Source organism: Durio zibethinus, chromosome 16 (genome assembly GCF_047325235.1).
Source record: "Durio zibethinus cultivar Kanyao isolate XHJ-2024 chromosome 16, ASM4732523v1, whole genome shotgun sequence".
Lineage (NCBI taxonomy): Eukaryota > Viridiplantae > Streptophyta > Magnoliopsida > Malvales > Malvaceae > Durio > Durio zibethinus.
The window spans coordinates 8,253,271-8,273,333 of NC_143177.1; the positions used below are offsets into that span (position 1 = coordinate 8,253,271).

The window sequence follows — 20,063 nt, forward strand, 5'->3', positions numbered from 1 at the left end:
TTGGTTTACACTAAATTAGGTTCATTTAGTTTATGTTTCATGCAACTATTCTAGGTACTTAATTTTGTCCAGAATAATTTAATCATGCTCAATTGCAATTTAGATTTGGAAGTTTCAGTTTAACTAATTTGAGTGTTTTGGTTTCGTATTAAAAATTCCAGCTCGTTTTTGTAGTAATTGAGATCCAAATTAATTCAGTTTTGGATCAGTAGGATTTAAAGACCCAACATGAATAAATGCTGCTTCTTTCTTGGCCCACAGCATGGCCCATTTAAAGGCCCAGTGTACAGTCCATTATGAAGCCCATTACAAGCCAAACATAGCTCATTTAAAACACTCAACATGGCCCATAATGTAGCCTATTCTATAGCCCAATCAAGAGCCCAAATTGACCATTAATGACGGCCTAAAACTTGGCTTTTAGGGGAGGAATAAAAAAAAAAGAGAGGGAAAGGCCCAAAAAATGACCAATTCGGTTTTTCACGACGGGGATGCATGCATAAAAGGCCACGTCTTGGAGCTGATATAAGAGAAAAAAAAAAGAAAGGGTTTGCTGAAGGAGGGGAGTTCTTTTGGTGGCCCAAAAAAAAAGGGGTTGGAAAGAAAAGAAGCGAGGGTTTTGATAGCAAAAAAAAGAAAAGGGATATGAAAGGAGCAAGAAAAGCACACCGGAGGAAAAAAGCTTGGTAGAAGAGAAAAGGTGAGAGCTTTGCCAAAGAAAGGAGGAACTTTGCAAGGGAGAAGAGGAAAGCCATAACCTTAGGAAAGGTTTGCTAAAGGAAGCTCCTTGTGGTGTTTTCTCGGCTGTTTTTGCATGCAAATACTATCATATTGCCATATAAAGTTTAGGGCATAAAGCAGCTGCTATGTTTTTCCATATAAGGTTCATATACATCCCATGTAAGAGGAAAAAGGCTAAAAAAATGAGCTTTCCAAGTAAAATGAGAAGTCTCTGTGCAAACCAGAAAAAGAAACCAAAATAATAATAATAATAAAGCGTTTACTACTTGAAGAAAGAGTTTCGATTTTTTTTTTTACTTGGATTGCACATGGCTCCATTTTTTAACGTTAGTTGCTGGTTTGGGGATAAAAATAAGACCTCCTTTTCCTGTTAAATGAGACGAGTTTCAAAGAAACAAAATAGAAAAGGTTTTGTACGCTTACAAAACATCGAAATCGCACCTTGGTGTCACTTTTAATTCGGTTTTGTGGACGGTCTTGATGGCTTAAAGTTGTAATTTTTTAGACCATTTTATCTGTCTGTAAACGATGAAAGGAAGCACCTTTCCTCTTTTAAAAATGAAAACCACTTAAAAGCATAAAGAAGAAAGGTTCCATAGAAGTCACAAAGGTTAAATTTTTTTTACAAACCAGTTTCGTTCTTTACTGTCGTGGAAGTCTAGTTCCATAGAAGTCACAAATATTTGGGCTTGCATATTTCTGGTTTTGACGCTGAAAGGAGAGTTTCTTTTAGCAGAAAAACGGCTTATAAAACAGGGGAAGAGAGTGGTTCTTAGGAAAGCTTAAAGCTTGTTTTCTTTTCATGTTGCCTTTACCGCGCATGGTCAATTTGCAAAAGCTAAGGCTTCCTGTTTTGTGCATGTTATTCTTTCTCCTTTCCTGCGTGTGGATTAATTATGGAAACTTAAAACTGCATCCTTGATTCATGTTTGCTGGTATTTTCTGCATGAAAGCTGCATGGAAGTTTAAAGCTTCATTTTTCCCTTCAAGTTTACTGGTTATGATGAATTTGATTCTGTTCACTTGTTGTTGTCTATGAGGGCTTCAAACTTCATGGTTTATAATTCATGTTTTCTGGTTTCCCTACGATTGAAAGGTAGTACCTTGTCTTTAAAAAAAATCAAAACCTCATGGAAGCATAGAAAGTAGAAGTCTAAAAAGTAGGAACCTCCAAAATCTTTCAAAGCTATAGGGGCTGTAGTTTTAGGGGTTGCCGTTCGGTTGGCCCTCTCTTTTCTTATGTGTTCTAACCATTAAACAGGAGATGGAAAACAACAGAGGTAGGGTGAAGCTAATAAGAAAGGAGGGTGGGGAAGGGTAGCTTTGCCTAGACACCTAGGTTTTTCATTTTATTATTTCCATCTTGCCATGTAACTATTACTTGGGTTGTTTAGGGGGTTGTTTGCCTTATTTTTCATTTCAAATTTTGGATTTTTTTAATCCTCCTCTTGTGTCGTAGAATTAGGATGAGAGTTAAGGATAGGAAAAAGAGTTTGAAGATTTAGAAAAAAAAAAAAAAGAAAAAAAAAGAAGAAAAGAATTAATTATCATCATTCGTTTGTGGTTTTTTGGGTGTACTTTTGCTGTTTGATTTCTAATTCATGTAATTTATTATTCACGCCTGTAGCTTATGTGCCGTTTTCTGTTTATGCTTCTATTATTAAATCTCATAGCATTGCAATATGCCTTGTGTCAATTTGTTTCGGTTCATCTATTCCATCCATCATTTTATCTCATAAATCATGATCATTGGTTCCTTGCTCTCTTGTATTTATTGTTCTCTTATGACATTCATTGCAAAGTTTAATTATTCATGAAACTGACATCTGAAAAATATTTTTTAAAAACTAATTTTGGAAACCCTACCTAGATATTGAAGGGAATTCAAATCTTGTTTTGAAAGATTAATTTTCTTAACTTCTACTTAAATATTAGGGAATTAAAGAAATTTTTTTCCACACAATAAATAAAAAATAATAAAATTTCTTTCATCCTTGATTTTCTTTCAAAAAGGAGATAATGATAAAAAATAATAATAATAAGATTAAATATACATAAGATAGGTCAAATTGGTTATTTGTTTGTATTTACATCATTTATTTGTCTTTTGTTGCATTATGTCCTTTTAAAAAAAGTGAACTTGCAAACATAGATTTTGAAAATTAGTATTTTTAGAAATAATGGCTAATATTACTATGTAAAAATAATCTTTAAAACCCGACCTAAATATTAGAGGACTTTTCAATTATTACTTTTTATAAAAGAATATTAAGCTGTATTTTAAGGAAAATCGTGAGAATTTTAAGTGGAGAAAAACTTTTCATGATTCCATTTAGATATTGGGAAATTAGGAAATATTTTGAAACTAAAGATTCCCATTTTATTCCTAAATAAACATATAAAAAATTTAAATATGTATTAGATGAATTTAATTTATTATTTGCATTGTAATTTACATTCCCGTCATACATCTGCCTCATATGATATTTACTTGCATTTAATTGCTTTAAAAAAAATTAATAAATGGTGATTTTTGGAGAATTGTTTTAAACAAAAAAAATTAATATTCTCAAGTAAAAATAATTCTTGGCACCCTACCTAGATTTCGAAAGGCATCTCAATAATTATTTTTTATAAATGAATATTATGGTTAGATTTCATGGAATATTATGAAAATTCCAAGTAAAGAAATATTTTTCAAAATTTTCCCTAGATATTGATGAATTAAAAAATGTTTCAATACTTAAAATTTTCATCAAAATGTTTCGATACTTAAGATTTTCATCTTGTTTCTAAATAAAATATTTTTTAAAAAAGATTTTCAAGTAAAAGTAAAATTTGAAGAAATTATTTTTAAAATATTATAATTAAGACCATTTTCATCAATATTAAGGATAACATGTGATCATTGGTACCTTTTTTTTTTAAACGGGCATTACGGGGTGGTAATCTTTTCCTACGAGTAACCATACTCTCGAACCTAGCTGTATTTTTTGTAGACCAAAATATCTTTTTCATAAACTTTAAACTCATTTTATTGTTTTATTAAAAAAGATAAATTTTTAGGTGGTCAATCCCACCTAACAAAAAGAAAAAAAGGTGGCTACCTTTGTTTTGAAATTCTTAAAATTTTCATCTAGTAATTTTCAAAACAGTTATAATAACTTGGTGACTCCACTAGGGGCCATCATTTTTTCAGAGAGTCAAGTCAAAATTTGATCATATATTATCCTAAGTCTTGATTTAATGGTTTTAATTAATATTTAATTTTAATTTCTTTAATTTTGATAAAAAAATATTTCGCATTACATTCTAATTGTATCATTTGTTTTACTTTTTTTTTTTTTTTCATATCTTGCTTTTTATAAATGTTGGGCCATTTAGGATAGAGGTTGAAACATTATAAAGTGTTGACATGTTTCTCCACCCACGATCACATTTGCATTGTATGCATGAGCTCTATTCTCAAGCTTTTACCTTTTTAAGAATGGCTAGCGAAATGCTCTCACTCAGATTGAACATCATTACTAGTTTATAATGAACAATGATGTAAGGAACAATTTGAGAACCTTTAGACGTATAAATCCTAATCCAACATATAGTGAACCTTAGGGGACCGGTCTTAGGTAAACCTTTGCCAATCCTATTTTGTAGAAATTACCAGACCTAGGATATATGAGGAATATTGTAATACAATTTGTATTTAGGTGTAATAGTAGTACAAATAAAACTAAGATTTGAAAAAAAAAAAGAGAAAAAAGATGAATAAAAGAAAAACATTCTTTCAATAAATTTTCTTTTAACATGTAGTTAAATTCATCTAGTTCTTGTCGAAAATTTTCATCCTTAAAAATGTTTTGTTTAGAAAAAGGATTTTTTTAATTTTCCATAAAAAAAATTTCAAAAAAAAATTCAAAAAAGGAAGATTTTCTTAATTTCTTTGTTTATTTGCAAAATAATAAATGTGAAAATGTGAAAAGAAGAAATCAACGAACTCTGATCCTTTCATTTACTTGTTTTTTCATAGTAAATATTTTCTTGAATTTTTATTTCTTTCTACAAAGAAGGGGAAAAAAGGAAACAACGAAAGTTTTTATTTTGAATCTTATTTACCTTTCGCATTTATTTGATCATTTTTGCATTCATTTCTATCATTTTTCGTATTTAAAAATAATAAGGTTGTGCATACACTTCATGTTAATGCCAATTTCATTGGATTTGCATACCAAGTGCATTACACTTCATGTGAACATATCTTACGGCACATATAATTTGTCAATGCATTTCATATATGTTTCATCAATCATATACATACATTTAATTACTCATGTAGTATGTCATTGTGTTTCATGCACATGGATTTATGAATAAATGATTCTATAAAATATGCATTATACAAATTGCATTTCATGCAAACATAACTCACTACCCCTATAATAGGACATTGCATTCCATGTATACACATTTATGGGTTATATGATTTTTATCATTTGGGCCTTATGTATATGAAAATCTATTGTCTCAAGCATATTTGTATCTCATGACATTCTCTTAGATCATTATCATATTTACACCTTCATAAACATGATCTGTGTGTCATGGAAGTTAGAAATTATTTTATGGCAGTCATTTAGTAAGAGTAATTACATAGACTTTTTAGTCTAAACCCCTTAAATAAAATATCTATCTTAGTGGGTATCATAAGAGCAAAAATAGGAGATCAATTATAAGCAAAGATCAATGCATTAGAATTGAATCAAGAGAAATTTGAGCTCAAGCTTCAAAAAATGACCTAACAGTGTGCTGAATTGGCAAAAATGGTTGAGGCATTCAAGGAACTTAATTTAGTTTTCTCAAGGGCCCTTACCAATTTCAGCCCAATCAAATCCTAAGAATTCATAGAGTTGTGATCAACTAATTCCTGATAGGTCCAATACTTTTCCTAAGCAAACTAAGGCATTCAATGGTTCAAATAGTGATCAAAGTTTGGACAAGGTCATGAAAGGAATGAATGACTTGACCAGACAAATGACTAAACTCAAAAGTTTGATTTCTAAGGTAGAGTCATCATATTTACTACAACCCTCACCAACTATTTCAAATCCAAACCTGCACTTAAATCCTCATAGTGTTTATTTTCAACTTTCTCTTCAAATGTTAGGGATTAGACCTCTAAAGTGTGTACAACATCTAAATATCCTACATTTAAATCAATATTCTTAACTACCTACTCTGCCTCACATTTTGTAACTAGTTGTTCAACTTACTACTCCCTAATCACCTATTCAGTCGACATCCCAAGTTCTTGCCTTTAGGTTAATCCTTTAAATGAAAGATAAAAAATGACAAGACTCAACTTGACCCTATTCTTATGACATATACTAACTTGTACCTTCATTTGGTAAAAGCACATCTGATTGCACCTATCTATATAGAGCCATTAAAGCTCCCATATCATAAGAGGTTTGATGCTAATGCTCACTGTGATTACCACTATGGTACTGCAAGCCATTCCATAAAAAATTGCAAAGCATTAAAATATAAGGTACAAGGTCTGATCAATGTCAGCTTATTCAATTTTGATACTAGAACAAAGCCAAGTGTTTATAAAAGTCTTTTATTAATCCATACCAGGATAACAAAAAGTACTACAGGCAATAGTAAAATTGGTCAAGATAAAAGTAGTAAGGATAGGGTGATTCTAACAGAACATGTACCTAAGTGTTTAGTTAAGATTGATATGGCTCTAAATAGGCTAACCTTTCAAAACATAGAAATGAAGTCTAATGAAACTTTCAAGGAATATGCCAAGCATTAGAGAAATCAAGTGGCTTAAGTTCAACCTCCATTGATTAAGAAAGAAATCATTGTACTCTTTATCATCACCTTTATCTCTCTTTTCCATGATCGATTGATGGGTGATGCTAGTGAAAATTTTGTCAAAATAGTGATTTCTAAAGACATATTAAAGAAGTCAATAAAAAGTAGTAAGATTAAAAGGAGTGATAAAGATAATGGTAAGGAAAATAGTACATATAAGAAAAAGAAAATAAAGATGCAAATGGTCACATTTAAAAGGCAATTATTATAAGGTTTCATCTCATATAACCCTTACTAGTTTCATCTAGTCACATATAATGCTTCCCAAGTCCACACCTTTGCGCCACCATTAAATTCTTGGACTTTTAGCCAATTTGTCACCCCAAAACCATTCAAAAAGAAAAAACAAACATAGCTAGATCCTATTCTCATTTCATATGGAGAATTTTTTCCCTATCTAGTTCAAAAACTCCTTGTTGTCCCTATGCCTTCAAAGCCTAGAAAACCTTATTACCTAAAATGGTACAATCCCAATGTTAAATGCAAATACCATGATGGGTTAAAAGGACATTCTATAGAAAATTGCACTACTTTTAAAGATATAGTTTATTTTTTATTCGACACAAATCTTGCAAAATTTAAAGAGCTACTTGGTGGTTGTCATAAATGATGGCAGTGGAATTAATGTTTAAGATTCTAAGGCTGAGATACTATGAAGGGGCTTTTTAAAGAGAGAAAGAGAGAGAAGGGGAGCTTATATGGATATCATTTCGAGAGCACCATTAAGGATATGAATTTTGAATTGGGCTTAAATGTTTACTTTAAATGAATGCACATAGTGCATCATATTGTCTCATGACTTTGTGAATATTATCATTTGAGGTTTTTAATTTCTTTTAAGTTTTGGGATTTTTAGGATTTTTTTAATAAAAAAAGTTGTAAAAAAAGAATAATACAAGAAATTGTTGGATTTGAACAAAGCCCCACATAATTAATTTCTAAAATCATTAAAAAGAAAAGAAAAGTGAGGAAAAGGACAGAGAAAAAGATAGTTATCTTTTGTAATAAAAAGTGAAAAGAGTCTTGAAAGAGTTGGTGATCACTATTAGAAATAAACTTATCAAATATTTTCTCACCATTTTCAAATCACTTAAATGATTTCTCTTATTAACCATAACCCCTTAAGATATATGAACTTGAATTTGTGAACCTTGCTTTTGCTTGATAATAATGTGATATAAAAGGGTGATAATCTTTTCTAAGGTAAATGACCAAAGAAACAGTCAATTTTTATAAAAAAAAAAGAAAAAAAAAGAAAGCTTTTTAGGATTTCTAGAAGATTAGGCAAACTCAACATTTTTTTTTAGATTTTGGTGTGGTAATTTGACAAATGTCAAGGTTATACTATAATTTCAAAATTTTCCAAAAATCAAACCCACCTAAATCCATTAAAATGACCTCAAACATAGCATTCTTTTGGTTCTCTATCCAAAAATTATTTGAAAAGAAATACCTCATTGCCTTTAAGGCAACTTGAGTTATGATTGACCCTTTTTTTTATGGAGTGACATAAACCATTTGACACCTTAAACAAGTTCTTTCTACATGATCTTTTTTCTCATATTAACCTTCACTAAGGTTGGTTTGTCAAGATGAGGCATCTTTTTTGAATTATGATATAGAGTATGAAAAAAAAAGAGAGAGAAAAAAAGAAAGCAAGAAAATTTTTTTTTTTGATTATGACATCATGCAATTGAGGCTATTGAATGAATCTAAAAATGAGAGGATCTCAATAAATTTATGAAAAAGAGAAAACTAGAGAGTTAAAAAAAAGTTAGAAAGATTATTAAAATCCTAAATAAAAAAAGTTTGAAAAAAAAAGGAAAAAAAACTATTTCTTCAAACCTTTTTTTTCTGAAAAGAATTGCTTTTCATAATTGAGTAACTGTGCTTGAGATGATAAATGGCCATCTTTCATCACCCATTCACAAATATGGAAATTTATCCCTTACTACCTCTTTAAGCATGATAAAATTCTTTCAAAATAAACTCTGATACCCTCTATATTGGGGGTAAAAAAGGATGCATTTATGGGCTAAGTATGGTAAAGTTTAAGAAGGAACCCTATATGTTGAAGGCAATTGTCCAATAAAAGGTTCTTGAAGTTTTGAATCCACTTAAAGAAAAGTAAAAGAAAAAGTGTAAGAATGAGAAAATAAGAAAAAGGAAAAATGAAAAATGAAAGAAAGAAGGAAAGGAATAAGGAAAAAGAAGAACCAAAGGAAATAAGGAAAAGAAAAGAAAAAAGGATTGAGTGGAAAGCATTGGAAAATGAAAGGATAAATATCTGATTGGGTCAAATCTATAAGTGCACATACCGTACAAGTAATAATAGTGAAATTGTGTAAAATTACATGAATATGCACTAGAAATTGAAAAAGCATTGAAAGAACTAGGATTGAGTGGAAAGCATTGGAAAATGAAAGGACAAATATTTGATTGGGTCAAATTTATAAGTGCACATACCGTACAAGTAATAATAGTGAAATTGTGTAAAATTGCATGAATATGCACTAGAAATTGAAACAACATTGAAAGAACTATAAAAAAAACTAATTTAAAGAACAAGAATTGAAAAGTAAGTGCAAAAATTAACAACAAGAAGTAGAAAAACTAAAACTAAGTTAAGCTGGTAGCTGCCAAGTCAATAGAGAAAAAAATTTAGAAGTTTTTGGAAAAAGTGAACTTGATCTGAGCTAATATATCATTCACCAACAAGCTTACTATAAAATTCAACAAAACATTTGTAGCAAAATAATGGAAGAATAGCTCAACAAATTTAGAATCCAAACAGTGTGCAAATAAGCAAAAATAGAGCATGATCAACAAAATTCATCCAAACAGCCATAAAAACATGAAATAAAATTGCAAAAAAATGGAAATAACAAGATAACAAGTAAATATAAGAGTTTAAAGGTTGAAAAAAACAAAAAAAATTGCCTAGAGGAGAGAAGATCCACACCAAATTAGTTGCTCAAGTCTAGAACTAGACTGTCACTAGCATCCAATCAAAATTTCCAAGTTTGATCTACAATGCTGTGGTGCAAATTTGTAGCTAAATTTTTACTATGTTAAAGCCTAATGAGTTAGAAAATTGTGAAAAAAAATTGGAAGAAATGTTTGAGTTATGATTAATATATTGCAACTAGGTCCAGTACAAAAATGCAAAAACAGAATTGAGATCAACAAGAAAACTTGAAGATTTGAGCTAGAAATCAATCAAATTTGCAAATTTCAATGTCAAAATCATAAAGAGCACTAAAAATTACTTTAGGAAAGTGAAAATTATAACAAGAATCAATGAGAAAAATTGGAATTAAAACTATTTGCCTAGTAAGAAAATGCAAGAAAGTAAAGTGTAGGAAAATGTAAAGTGCAAAAATTTAAAATAAAAAAAATTTAAACCCTAAGCTAAAATAACCAGCTTTCCTCCTATTTATAGGCATGTGAGTGGTAAATTCATTTCCAAAAGAATCTCTCTAAAATATCTACAAATAAGTGTTCTTCTAGAGCCTTCCTTCATCCTTGCTCATCACTTGTGTTTAGCTGTTTGGCTCTTCAAACTCCTTTTCATTTGCAAGCCTATGTCTCATGCATTTTACTGTTTCAAGAAGTCCATATTATAGCCAATGAGAACCTTCCAAAATGCCAACTCATCATCCCTTTTAGACTTCATTTGAATGCCAAAGTGTTGGCATGTGTTGGCACTAAAGCAATGCACCACTTGAAGCTTCATGAAGCCACAACAATAGCATTTTCCCTTGTAGTTTTAGCAACACTTGTATGGTTCATTCTCTTCATTTGGCTATTGACAAATCAAGAGATTTAATGAACAAATTCAACATTAAAATCACTAGAAATTTTCTAGAAATTAAGCTCAAAAAAATTCATAGAACCAAAGATTAAGAAAACTCATTCAAATGGCAATATAGCTTATTGAAACTAGTCTAGGCCATCTACAAAAATTGCTCCAAAAGTCCTTCAAATTATATAAAAAATTATCCAAAATTCCTTATTTTCTTTATCTGCACCTACACATGAGACAAATGTGTATTTAGGAGTAATTTTATCAAAAATTCAAAGGAACAAGCCAAAATATGAGTAAAATTGCACTCAAAATGAGCATAAAAATACAAAAATTATAGTGCAATCAAACTCCCAAACTTAAGCTTTTACTTGTCCTCAAGCAAAATAAGATTGAGCAAGAATCATCATATACTCCAAATGCTTTATTTAACATGAATACCTCATAGATTGAATAATGGTTATAACTAAAGCAAAATCACGAGCAAGTGCTAATATACAAGAATCTACTTAAGTTAAGATTATTCCTAACTATGGTTCCATAAGCAAGCAACACCTCTTACACATCTTTGCATGACATCTAGTAATGTTATGCAAAACATGAAACTTTAATAACAAAGATCAATAAAGTGTGTTCAAGTTCTATAAGTTTGCTTATCACAACTCTGTCTACTAATGTAGATAAACACATGACCAAAGATCATCTAAGACTTTAATAAACTTGTAATGTAAAGCTAGGATTAAGGTATGATAAAAGACATTTAGGCTTAAGTACCCTAACAATGCATTTCTTATCGAGGATCATCCACAATTGAGTTTCCAAGGTAAGAAAGCTAAGCTTAATTAAAAAATCACCCCCCCAGCTTTGCTTTTTGCCTATTTTTCTTTCTTTTCTTATTTTCTTTGCTTTTACACCATTTTATTGTTTTTTTTTATAACTATTTTTTTCTTTTGCAAGCTAGCTTGACTTTTTCTTTTTCTTTCCTTTTAGTTTTTTTTTATTATTTTCTCATTCTTTTACAACCTTCACCTTTCCTCCCTAATAATTCATAGCTCACAAATGGTGCATGAATGTCCTAATGCATATAGGGCAAGGGACAAAAAGATAGGAAATAAGCAAACCAAAGCTATAGGCTTGTATTGTGGTTTCAAAATAAGGAAAAAGATGTCAAAAGGCTCAAATGGGGTGATTATTGAAGAATTATATCAAGGTTGGCTTGAAAAGGCTTAAACGATCTAAAGATGGCCTATGTCATTTCCCTAATCATGTGTCCTCCAGGATTTTACCTTGATAGATGATCAAAACAAATTCTAGAACATGAAACACAACTTCAAAGACTAATAAAAAAAATCTCATGCTCACATAATCATGCACTAAATAAAAAATGCAATTCAATGATTAAAGTATCAACTCACAAATGAAAACCATATTCAATAATTCACTAAACCTAAGTATCATCTCATATTTCACATATATTCAATCTTTTTTCAAAGCTATATACATTCTCAATCTTGACCTATCATTGGCTTTATGCAAAACTAATCCAAAAAAGCATACTAATGATTCAAGCTACCACATGTCAAGCTCAATTTCAAGGTAAAAATCAAGGAAAATTCAAAAAAATTTCAAAAATTAAGCAATTTTCCTACACCCCCAAACTTAAACAACACATTGTCCTCAATGTGTAAGCATCAAGAATTAAAGCATAAAAAAGAAAAACAAGGAAACTCCCTTATCATCATGGAAGCATGGTGGCCTAATCTCCCATGAATGCTTGGCCAAACTAGTGCTTCATCTTTCAATCTCTTACTCAACCTACAAAACAGAGAAAACAACTACATAAAGAAGCTACATCAAAATGTACCCAAAAAAAATCTAAACAAGAAGTACAAAATAAATAAATGATCAAAACATCAAATATAAAGCTTAGGTTGCCTTTCAAGAAAGGCTATATTAAAGTCAAAAGCTAGACTATCAAAATAAATTCAACCTTATAGGTTCATAGTGATCACTCCATACTTAATTCCTGAATCCAACCATTTAATGACCCATCTCTTAACCATCTCATCTAAAATAAGGTCTAATGGTGGATCATGTGAGCAAATATAGTGATAGTGAATTTCTCAATAAAACCTTCAACCTCATACCTAAAAAGATTAAGGTTAGTGGGTTTTGATTTTGGAATCCAATCAATCGATCTTTCTTCAACATTAACCATATCATATCCTCTTCGCTTCAAATCTACACCTTCATTCCTAAAAAGGCAATGATAAGCATGGTTAAATTAAAATTTCTTAAAAATTAGTGAATCAACCAATGTAGATGTCCCATCAAATACAATTGAACCATCACTTTCATAAGCATAATCAAATTGAAACTGCTTAAAAATTGGTGAGTATAAATCTGAAGGTCTAATCATTTTAGGGACAGTGTCAAGATCAACTGTAGGCTCAACATTGAAAGGTGGTACAAATAAAAAAATGAAAACTATTAATATCTCATCACCATCCTCACTTAAGTCTATGTCCTTTACCATATTGACTATAAGAGATTCTTTAAAATGCGAAATAAAGTTCTCTAGGTAAAAAGCATCATGAATCACATCACTAACTATTTTTACCTTCAAGCACTCATCAGAATCATTAAGGAATGACAAAGCTTTAAAAACATGAAAAATGACCTTTTGATCCTAAACTCACATGGTCAATTCCTCCTTCTACACATTAGTCAAAACCTTAGTAGTGGCTAAAAAAGGTCTTCCTAGAATAATCAGGATCTCACGATCCATCTCCATATCTAAAATCATAAAATTAATAGGTAAAATGATTTTTCCTACCTTTACCAAGACATTCTCCACAATCCTTTAAGGGTATTTTAGTGCCTAAATCACAACTGTAGAGTAAAATTATCTGTTAGCCAATTATAGAGTAATCAAGGTGAAAATTTACCTAAGACATCAAATTGATACTAATGCCTAAATCACATAAAACTCTATCAAAGGTCGTACTACCTATAGTTCATGGGATGGTAAAATTATCAAGACTTTTCAGCTTTATAGGTAGTCCTTTCTGAATTAAAGATGTACACTCATTGATAAGTGCAACTGTCTCATAATCCTTAAGTCTTTTTTTTCAAGAGATAATGTTCTTCATAAATTTGGCATAAGTAGGCATTTTTTTAATGCATCCGTAAAAGGAATGTTGATAAGTAACTTCTTAAACACATCTAAAAATTCAAAAAATTGCTTCTTCTCATTCTAGTTCTCAAACCTCTAAGGGAAATGAATGTAAGGCCTAAATGGCTTGACTCTAGAAGGAGCAGGCCTAGATGAACTGAGTATAACACTATGTGTAGGTGTATAAGGTAACTGAGTAGGTTTAACACTCTCATCCACTTTTTTGCTTTTATCTCTCTCTTAAACTAGATCTCTCTCTGCCTTATCCTCATCAAATTCTTCCACTATTGCATCTTGAGAACTTATATAGACCAGGTCACTAGCTAGCTATCTTACACTCCTAAAGGTAATGGCTTTGCATTGATCTTTTCCCTTTCTCTTAAGGTTGACCTAGGTGTTAATTGGTAAGGCTCTTAGGGTCGAGTACTAAAAAGGGTAGCTAACTAACCAATTAGGTTTCTAGGTTCTTTATGGACATAGTCTAGTTATGAAACACAGTGTTCTAGGTCTGTATGAATAAGATCTAAGTTCTAATCATGATACCTAAGAGATCCCCAATTGAAGGTTTCTTTTCAAGATATGGCATAGATAGATATGTACGTGTGTGTTGTATATGCTATTGCTGCTAATATGATGGTTGTTGGAAACCAAAGAGGTAAGTTGGTCTAGTATATTGGGTCTATTATGGTGTTTGAATGAACTAAACTAGTTAAACTGGGTTATTCATCTAACCTAGCTATATGTAAAAGCATAAGGGTTATTGGGTTGCATAGGGTTCTGTCCTACACAATGGATACTTTCTAAGCGAATAGGATAAGACTCCTCTCGGGTGACCTACCCCACATACTTCACACAAAGCTATAGGACTCTTAGTGAACTTAAAATGACTAGGACTAGGCTAAGAGGATGTGACCTTAAGATTCAATGATTTTAAAGATTTGGCTAGAGACTCTAACCTGGCACTCAATACTATAAACTCATTAAACTTATATACTCTTTAAGCTTTCCTAGGATGTTGTTTATCATTTGACCACTAACAGTTGTTGATAGCCATATTCTCTATCAAATCATATGCATTGTTGGAGGTCTTACTCATAAGGGCACCTCATGTTGCATTATTAGGACGATCCTAGTATTTAGCATCAACCTATTGTAAAAAATTTGTATCTCCAGCTATTTCAATAGTCTATGGTGTGGACACCTCTTTAGGAGCTCCTTTTATTTTCTCTATACCTCATACAAGGTTTTCGAGTCATGCTGAGAAAATGTAGTGATCTCATCCTTAAGCTTGGCCATTTTGGCTAGAGGAAAAAACTTAACCATAAACTTCTTAACTAAATCATCCCATGTGGCAATGGAATTTAGTGGCTCGAGGCTAACCAACTCTAAGCTCTATCTCTAAGGGAGAATGGAAACAATCTAATTCTAATAGCATCCTCAATAACACTATTATATTTGAATGTATCACATATCTCTAAAAAGTCCCAGAAATGAGCATTTGTATCATCACTTGTATGACCACTAAATTGCATACTGTTGTATCATCTGGATGATTACAAGTTTAATTTCAAAGTTAATGGCTTGTATGGCTAGCCTCCTAGTGCTAGGTTGACATCCATTAAGATCAAGTATAGCATAGTCTTTAAAAGCTTTATTGTCTTGCTGGGCCATGATAGTAGGATCGGTGTCTCTCCTTTCTAAGCCTCCTAAGTATAGTCTCAAGCTAGAGATCTAGAGGGATCAACTCATGACTTCTAACTAAGTGCATACATGGGCCACAAGAACACTATACCAAATGAACAACTGTAAAAAAGGAAACGTAAGTATGTACAACTAAGGAAAGTGAATAACAAAGGAAAATAGGCTATGTACACCTAAAACTAAAACAAACTTAAGAACTAGCCTAAGGCATGTACACCAAAGGTGAACCAATCTATAGAAGAGTATAGTTAAAGATGATATTAGCCTAAGACTCTTAACTTCTAATCCCCAGCAATGGCACCAAAAACTTGATTGGGTCAAATCTACTAATGCATAAGCCGTACAAGTAATAATAGTAACATCTCAGTCAAGATATCATCTCACAGAGTTTAGATAAAGAAATCCCTAGGCTAAGTACCTTTTATCCCCATACGCTTCTAAAGTTGGCTCAATCAAACAAAGAAAAACATGGCATTAAAATAACTAAAAAAAAATAAAATCAAACAAAGCATGTAACACAAGTATGGTATGGTGTAAAATTGCAAAATGTAAACTAAGTAAAATAAAGTGAAAAAATAGTTGTTAAATTGAAATGCAATGAAATAAACATGAATTAAAGTAAAAACATATATAAAATGCAAGCAATGAAAAAAATTACAAAATCTAAGATAGAACATGAAACGTGAATGCATAGCAAAATTTGGAAACAACATGATAAAGCTATAAATCTAAACCTAAATTGTATAAAATTGCATGAACATGTACTGAAAATTGAAAGAACATTGAAAGAAATATAAGAGAAACTAATTTAAAGAACAATAACTAAAAAAAAAGTGCAAAAATTAATAATAAGAAGTAAGAAAACTAAAACTAAGTCGAACTAGTAACTACCAAGTCAATAGAGAAAAAATATGGAATTTTTTGGAAAAATGAACTTGATCTAAGCTAATATATCATTCATCAAGAATTTTACTATAAAATTCAACAAAAAATTCCCAACTAAATAAAGGAAAAATGGCTCAACAAACTAAGAATCCAAACAATGTGCAAATAAGTAGAAAACAAAGCATGATCAACAAAATTAATCCAAACAACCATAAAAAATGAAATAAATTGCAAAAAAATGAAAATAAGCAAGATCACAAGTAAATCTAAGAGATCAAAGGTTAAAAAAAGCAAACTAATTGCCTAGAGGAGAGAAAATCCATGCTAGATTGGTTGTTCAAGTCTGGAATTACACTATCACTTGCATCCAATAGGAACTTCCAAGTTTGATCTAGAATGCTATGGTGTGAATTTGAAGCTGAATTTTTATATGTTAAAGCCTAATGAGTTATGAAACTATGAAAAAAATTGGAGCAAAAACAAGTACGAAATGATTGAGTTCTGATTAAAACATTGCAACTAGGTCTAGTGCAAAAATTTAAAAATAGAATTGAGATCAACAATAAAACTTGAAGATTTGAGCTTGAAATCAATCAAATTTGCAAATTTAGTTGTCAAAATCGTAAAGAACACTAAAAACTATTTTAGGAAAGTGAAAATCACAACAAGAATCAATGAGAAAAACTGGAATTAAAACTATTTGACAAGTAAGAAAATGCATGAAAGTAAAGTGCAGAAATTTAAAGAACCAAAAATTTAAATCCTAAGCTAAAATCCCAACTAAAATAGCCAACTCTCTTTCTATATAGGCATGTGAGTGGTGAATTGAGTCCTAAAAAAATCTCTCCAAAATATCTACAAATAAGTGGTCTTCTAGAGCCTTCATTCATCCTTGTTTCATCACTTACACTTGGTTGTTTGGCTCTTCAAACTCCCTTTCATATACGAGCCTATTTCTCATGCATTTTGCTGTTTCAAGAAGTCCATATTATAACTACTAAGAGCCTTCCAAAATGCAGCTCATCATCCCTTTAAGGCCTCATTTGAATGCCAATGTATTGGCATGTGTTGGTGCCAAAGCAATGCATTACTTGAAGTTTCATGCAGTCACAGCAATAGCATTTTCCCTTGTAGTTTTGGTGCCACTTGTATGCTTCATTCTCTTCATTAGGCTGCCAACAAGTCAAGACATTTAATGAACAAATTCAACATTAAAATCACTAGAAAAATTTTAGAAATTAAGCTAAAAAAAAATTTATAGAAACAAGGATCAAGAAAACTCCTTCAAAAGGCAATATAGCTTATTGAAATGAATTTAGGCCATTTGCACAAATTGCCCCAAAATCCTCCAAATTGTGTCAAAAATAATCCAAAATTCCTCATTTTCTTTATTTTCACCTACACATAAGACAAATGTGCATTTAGGAGTAATTTTAAAAAAAAAATGCCTAGGAGCAAGCCAAAATATAAGTAAAATTTTACTCAAAATGAGCATAAAAATACTAAAATTATAGAGCAATCAATATCCTAAAGTGAATCCTTCAAAAGAAAGAATGACACTTGGTTTAAATCACCCTTAAACACTTAGTTTGGACCTATCTATCCTTTCTTTGAAATCCTCAAGCCTTGGCCTACGTTATGTCCTCAAAAAGTCCATATTGGATTAAGTATGGATGATTAAAATAGAAGAGCTTCTCTTTGAGGAATGACCATAAAACCTATGAATCTTTTTATCTTTTTTTATTACTTAATTACCCATTTGGACTATTAACTCATTTTGGATAAGTTTCAATTTTTAAGTGCATGATGTAATAATCAAAAACAATAAGAAGAAAAAACAAAAGATAAATATGGCTCTAGGATGAAAATCTTATAAAAGGGTAGTCTAAAGCAAACTTTGAAGGCCTTAAAATCACTCTTGATACTAAGTGAGATAGAAACTAACCCAAAAAACCCAAACCCTAAAAAAATCTAAAGATACCACTATCCCAAAAGTTTGAAATACGTAAAAAGCAATTGATTTTGAAAATTTGAGCCTTATTTCCTCATCCTTATATTACTTTTCAAAATTTTAAGCCCATCATAACTGATCTTGACATCTACCAAAATGCCACATTTAGGTTTCATTTTTAAAGGATTCATGTTTTTTAGAAAAAATTATGTTTTATTAGCGAGCCTACATGTAAAAAGTGTACACCTCTTTTATTCCCTTCAAGTGGTAAAGCCTTTTTGAATAAACTGAAACCTTCATATGTTGAATCATTTAATCTATTTGAAAAGAAAATTTTCACCTCTTTCATTTTTAATAAGGAATGCCAATTTTCAATAGACTCCCAAAGTCACTTTTGTTTAGATATTTCATTCTCTTTGACTAAGGAATTTAATTATGTGGAGCAATTTTGTAGACCATTTTGAAAATTTTTGAATAATCAACCATGAATTTTTGTGTAAAGTAAGGAAATCATGTTTAGTGTAAAAGAAAATTTTTAAATTGTGAGAATCTTTGACTAGTTCAGATTCAAGGAAGAAAAATGAATTTTATTGAAGAATTAATTTTTGTTGAAAAGGAAAAAAAATATTTTAAAAAAGAACATGGTGATTTGTCTTTTTGTAATCAAGTCCAAAACACATGTTGCATGTTATATGTTAAAATTAAAGATAAAAAAGAAGGCATGTTGAAATGAAAAGAAAATCAAAAGAGCCTAGCAAAAATTGGCAAATAAGCAAGACAAGATAGGAGAAAGAAAAAAAAACTGGTAAGTTGAGATTTGTTCAGGAAAAAGTTGAAGATTTAATTGGATGGGCAATAGGAAATAAGTAGAATTGAGAAAGGTTTTAAAAAAAAATGAGTGCTTTTATGTTTGCATTCATGTTAGGGCACATACATCATGAAGTTTTGCATTTGCATAGGCATTGGCATTTTTGAAAAAAAATTCTATAGTTGCAAGAAACATTTACATTATTGGGATAAGTATTCACATTTGTGTTATTGTAGAGACATTTGCATTATTGCATTTGCATCTTGGATAAAACAGTAAGATTTGGCTAGAGATACTTACATTTGCATCATGGTAGAGGGCATTGACATTGCACATCATGATGGTTGATCATTCATGTTTACTTTCTTGGAATAGGGTTTTGTATTTGAATCTTGATAGTTGCAAGGATCAATGCATTCATATTATCAAAGTTAAGATTTGCATTAGCATGTTTGAATAAGTGCTTGCATTGTGCATCCTTGGGTTAGATATTTGCATTTACATCTTTAAGATTTCTTGCATCTACCATATTATGGTAGCATTAGAAATTACATTTTGGTAAGAATCATATACTTTTGCATTTGCATTTGAAAAAAGAAATTCACTAGTAAAAGATTTTTCATTTGTATCTTTGCATACAACATTTACAACATGAAAATAACATTTGCATTTGTATGGTTGGTAAGAATTTTTACACTTGTGTAAAAAAATTTACATTTGTGTTGTTATTTTGGAAATAAATGTTTTCATCATAATTACACTTGACAATTTTGTAAATATTGAGAAAACAGAAAAGAAAAATTCTAATAGCTAGAGTAAACAAAAAAAAAAAGAAGAAAAATAGAAAATTTGAGAAAAAAATAAAAATAGATACAAAAACAATGAACAACAATTCTTAAAAATATTTGTCAAAGTTTTCTAATGATAATAACATATTTTATTCAAATTTTCTTGATGGTGATATCTGAGTTTTCTACATGTTTTATAATGATATATGGATTTCTATAAAAACCACTCAGTGGTGATATCCAAGTTCTCTTTGGTGATGATATTCAAAGTTATTTGCATTTACTTAATGATGATATCCAAGTATCCAAGTCTGCATTTGCATCTTTTC

General features: G+C 30.5%; 1 non-coding gene across 1 annotated transcript; it reads left to right on the plus strand.

Moving 5' to 3' along the window:
- The first annotated feature begins 14,784 nt into the window (after window positions 1–14,784).
- On the plus strand, window positions 14,785–14,891 carry LOC149514263 (small nucleolar RNA R71). The gene has a single exon (XR_016328868.1). It is a non-coding gene; the product is annotated as a small nucleolar RNA R71 (small nucleolar RNA).
- The last annotated feature ends 5,172 nt before the right edge of the window (window positions 14,892–20,063 follow it).